Source organism: Halyomorpha halys, unplaced genomic scaffold (assembly GCF_000696795.3).
Source record: "Halyomorpha halys isolate HHAL.00 unplaced genomic scaffold, Hhal_1.1 Scaffold22.1, whole genome shotgun sequence".
Taxonomy (NCBI): Eukaryota; Metazoa; Arthropoda; class Insecta; order Hemiptera; family Pentatomidae; genus Halyomorpha; species Halyomorpha halys.
In genome coordinates, this window is record NW_027104816.1 from 1,797,743 (window position 1) to 1,803,625 (window position 5,883).

Genomic DNA, 5,883 nt, shown 5'->3' on the forward strand with positions numbered 1-5,883 from the left:
TCCCGAAGGCAATACCTCCTTGGTGTTTTTCTATTCCAAGTTCTTAACATCAAAAAACCTACCTATATCATAGATCTACTCACTTTTCGTTCATCCATCCACTCATTAAACACCAGATCCCATCCGAATGATTTATATATGCCCTCCTATAGAACCTCCTTCTTTAGCAAATCCTTCGTCATATATGCAATTCTTTTCCCATCTCCATTCGCCAGTCCTCATCCATTCTCTCCTTTAAACAACACCTATTCCTTCATTTATTGAATAACCAAAACTCCACATTTTTTTAATCAAATAAATAGGCAGTTATTGATTAACATTATAAAGAGTAGTAAAGCCAATATACCAATGTAATTTCATTCTACTATCTGAAAATTTGTAAACGCTCAAAAGATAAAAATCTCACTATATGAACCATGTAATTATTCTTAGGGGACATATGTCCCAGAATAAAGTTATTTTTTCATTTCAAAAAACATCGATGTTTTAAAATATTGTTACTTACAATACATTACTCAGAATACATCGATGTTTTAAAATATCGTTGCTTTCAATACATTACCAAAAATACACTGTTGTTTTTTTGAACATCTATTTCAGATGCATAAGGTCTGTTCCAACGGCTACGCATGCTCCAGCCAGTCAGAAATGGTTGTTGGAACAAAGACTACAAAAAATATCAATGCTCAATATTAAAATATCGTTGATGGATTTTGAAGTGGATAATTATATGAAGCGGTCGTTGGAATTCTCTAATGTATTGTAAGTAACGATAATTTAAAACGTTGATGATTTTTGTAGTCAATATACTATGCTTTGTTTCAAAAACCACTTCTAACAGGCCGTGGAATGCGTGATCATTGAAACAGACCTCATGTTACTCAAATGGATGTTCAAAAACATCGATGTATTTTGGGTAATGAATTGTAAGTAACGATATTTTAAAACATCGATGATTTTTGTAGTCGATGTAGGATTCTTTGTTTCAAAAACCACTTCTGACTGGCCGGATCATGCGTGATCGTTGGAACTGACCTTATGTTCCTGAAATAGTTGTTCAAAAACATCGATGTGTTGTAACCAACTATATTTTAAAAAATCGATGTTTTTGTAGTCAATGACGGATTCTTAGTTTCAAATACAACTTCTTATAGGCCGTAGAATGCGGGATCGTTGGAACAGACCTTATGTTCCTGAAATAGTTGTTCAAAAACATCGATGTATTTTGGGTAATGTATTGCGACCAACGAAATTTTAAAACATCGATGTTTTATGTAGTCGATGTTGGATTCTTTGTTTCAAAAACCACTTCTGACTGGCCGGATCATGCGTATTTGTTGGAACAGACCTTATATTACTCTAATGGAAGTTCAAAAACATCGATGTATTTTGGGTAATGTATTAAAAATAACGATATTTAAAACATTGATGTTTTTTGTTGTCGATGTCGGATTCTAAGTCAAATACCACTTCTTACAGGCCGTAGAATGCGGGATCGCTGGAACAGGCCTTATGTTCCTGAAATAGTTGTTCAAAAACATCGATGTATTTTAGGTGATGTATTGTAACCAACAATACTTTAAAACATCGGTGTTTTTAGGTGTTAATGTCCTATTCTTTGATTAATAAAGTACTTCTGACTGGCCGGATCATGCGTAGTCGTTGGAACAGACCTCATGTTTCTGAAATAGTTATTCAAAAACATCGACGTATTTTGGGTAATGTATTTTAAGCAACAATATTTTAAAACATGGATGTTTTTTGTAGTCAATTCATTGATTGATAAAGCACTTCTGACTGGCCGAAGCATGCGTAGTCGTTGAAACAGACCAAGTTATGTTACTGAAATGGTTAAAAAAAAAACCTATGTTGTCGATGTCTCATCTCTACTTGATAGTGCATATAATAGACAGGATGCCCCGATAATATCAAATGATTATTGATCTATCAGGAAAAGTGGGTGCTAGAATAAAGAATACCAAGAGCAAATGGAATATTACGATAGGAAGGAAGAGATACAGCTGCAAAAAGATCTTAGGAGCAATTAAGCAGGCAAGTGACTAGAGGGAAAGAATCCAGAATGAGTACGATGATTTCAACATATTAGGGAGTTTGGGTTGAAGCTCTTTCGTGATAAATCGGTACTGAGCCAAGCAGAGATAATTTCGAGAAGTGGCAGCCTTACAGCGGATGACAGTGCCAAGTGATATCAAAGGGACCAGACGGCCGTTGGGGCGTTAAACTACCGCCGTTTTGTGCCAGAAATGGCGCAGTACTTGGTTCCTCTAAATAACAATCTCAAGGAAGGTAGCAAGTTGACAGTAACACAGGGCATGGAGCAGAATATTCACAAATGCATGGACCACTTGCAGAGAGAACCGGTTCTAGCATTGCCAAATTTTCGGGAGCCATTTACTCTCACTACAGACGCCAGTGAATATGTCCAGGGAGCATTGCCAGGGTATTGTCGCAAGAATGCACAGGAGCAGAACGCCCAATAGCATATGCCAGCAGACGCCCGACAGAAGCAGAGGCTCGTTATAGTGACCTAGAGAGGAACTGTGTGGGCAGTAGATCAATCCCGACATTATGTGTGTGGAAGGCGGTTCCGGGTGATCACGGATCATCGCCCTGTGCAGTGGGTTGGAAAGTTAAAGGAGTCGTCCGCGAGGATCACGCGGTGGAAAAATATTATTATACTTCTTAGCCAGTATAACATGGATTTCATTTACAAACCCGGAAAAGAAGATGTGGTGGCCGACTGGCTCTCCAGGGCAATAACAGTAAATGCGATCGAAGACGAACAGGGAGGTCCTTCATGGAAAACAAGGCAGTTTCTGCGCGAGAGGACACCGGGGGAGGTAGAACAAGACGCGCCGGGAGAAAACACCAGAGAAGAATCAGTGCATATTTGATAATATCGATATGGAAGATTATAAACAATATCCCGATATTATTTTATAGAAATATGGATATTTTGTTTAAATAGACTAAAAAATTATAAAACAAAATATTGATATTTTATTTCAATATATTGATTTTCATTTCGATATTTGACATTTTTAATAATATCCATATGGAAATATATTAACGACAGTAAGATATCATTTTATAGAAATATGAGTAATTTTCAACTAAAAAAAAATATGAAAAATGTAAAAATAGTATTTCGATATTCTATTTTGATAAATTCATATTCCTTTCGATATTCGACATTGTTATTAATATCGATATCGGAGATTATTTCGATATTTTGTTTAATAGAAATATCGATATTTTATAAAAAATAAATAAAACATTTTAGGAAAAGCTAAAAAAAGGTATATCGATATTTCATTGTGATAATTTCATATTCTTATTATCACCATTGTTGTTGATATCGAAGAATAGAAACGGTATATCGATGATTTTTTTAATAGAAATATCGATATCTGGTTTAAAAAGATTAAGACAATTTTATGAAAAGCTAAAAAATGTTATTTCGATATTTTATTTTATTATTCCACATTTATTTCGATATTTAACATTGTTGATAATATAGATATCAAAGATGAGAAACGATATTTCGATATTTTTTCATCGAAATATCGATATTTGGTTTAAAAAGATTAAGAAAATTTTATAAAAAGCATAAAAATAGTTTTCCGATATTTTAAATTGATAAATTCGTGTTCCTTTCGATATTTAACATTGTTATTAATATCGATATCGATAATTAGCAACGATATTTCAATTTTTTTTTATAGAAATCGATATTTTACAATGTTATTAATATCGATATCAAAGATTATATACGATATTTGTCCATCATAATATCGATATTTGGTTTAAAAAGATTAAGAAAATTATATAAAAAGTTTAAAAATAGTTTTTCGATATTTTAAAATGATAAATTTATGCTCTTTTCGATATATTACATAGTAATCTTTTTGAAGTCTTTTTAAACAAAATATCGATATTTCCATAAAATAATATCGGAAAAAATGTTGCAAATATTCTATATCAATATTACAACAATAAAAAAAAAATCGAAACAAATGTATAATTATCAAAATAACAAATCGATATTAAATTTTTTAATTTTATGTACAATTTTCTAGTCTTTTTAAAAATAAAATATCGATATTTCGATAAAATAATATCGGATATTGTTGCTAATATTCCATATGGATACTACAATACAAAATATCGAAATATATATGTAATTATCGAAATAAAATATCGATATTTCATTTTTAAATTTTCTATACAATTTTTCTAGTCTTTTTAAACAAAATATCGATATTTCGATAAAATAATATAGGAATATTGTTGCTCATATTCCATATCGATATTATAACAATAGAAAATATCGAAATAAATATGTAATTATCAAAATAAATTATCGATATTCCATTTTTAAATTTTCTCCTAATTAAACAATTATATTTTAGTGTTTCATTAAATTATATTTTAGTGTATATTTGTTATGTCTATGACATAGTTTTTGTTTAATTCAGGTATTCCCCGGAGTAAAATTGGGGGATATTACCCAAATTAATTATTATACTGGTAAGCTGGTTTACTGATTATTTCTGGTAATGATGGAGTGGACTGTATTTAAATAACTTGATATAATATGGTTTTAAAATGAAATAACCTCTATTCTCATTAAAGTTTTCTTTGTTGTAAGGTTTGAGCAAAATAGTTACAATATATGTTAGTTGGTTAGTTGTAAATCTGGGTTTATTACATTAATTGAAGAAGATTACAGTTTACTTGGTGGATTCTATGGAGCTTGAAGGTTGGTTCTAATGTGCATGTGATTCTGGAAGTAGGGTTCTCTCTTCTCATCCTCCTGCCGCCGCCGCCTCCTTCGCCTGAGTCAAAGGATTTACTCTCTCATCATTATGAGAAGAGACCTTATTGAAGAGTTCTGAACTCTTCTTCTCTGGTACAGGTCACGATGGCTTCTTTTCTGGTACTCACTCACTATGTTTGGGGGACCAAGATGGCTGCCCAGGCTTCTTACTGCATATCTTTGCCACTAGATGGCATCATGAATTTCCTTTCAGAAGTGAGGGGGGCGCCTTACTTGAACAGTTTTTGTTGTGTTGCTTTGCTTCAGCGTTATTATGAGTTATATATTTTGATTAGGTATGACATAAAATAAGTCTTCCTATGATATCATTTTATAATTATTATTACTTTAATTCGTTTTTTACATTTTACAGTATCGATATTTTAGTTCCGATATAATTGTTTTTTTAAACAAAATATCGATATTTCGATAAAATAATATCAGAATATTGTTGCTTATATTCCCCATATCGATATTAAAACAATAGAAAATATCGAAATAAATATGTATTTATCAAAATAAAATATCAATATTCCATTTATAATTATTCTATACAATGTTCTAGTATTTTTAAACAAAATATTGATATTGCGATAAAATAATATCAGAATATTGTTGCTTATGTTCCATATCAATATTACTACAAGGTAAAATATCGAAAAAAATATGTAATTTTCAAAATAAAATATTGATATTCCTATTTTAAAATCCCTATATAATATTTTAGTCATTTTAAAACAATATTTTTCTTTTGATATCCCATCCCTACAAGATACCCTAGATGAACACTGATTCGACAAGTGACCAGACGCCAAACAATTAATACAATAAAAGATACTACAACAATACAAAATATCGAAATATATATGTAATTATTAAAATAAAATATCGATATTCCATTTTTAAATTTTCTATACAATTTTTCTAGTATTTTTAAACAAAATATCGATATTTGGATAAAATAATATCGGAATATTGTTGCTCATATTCCATATCGACATTACAACAATAGAAAATATCGAAATAAATATGTATTTATCAAA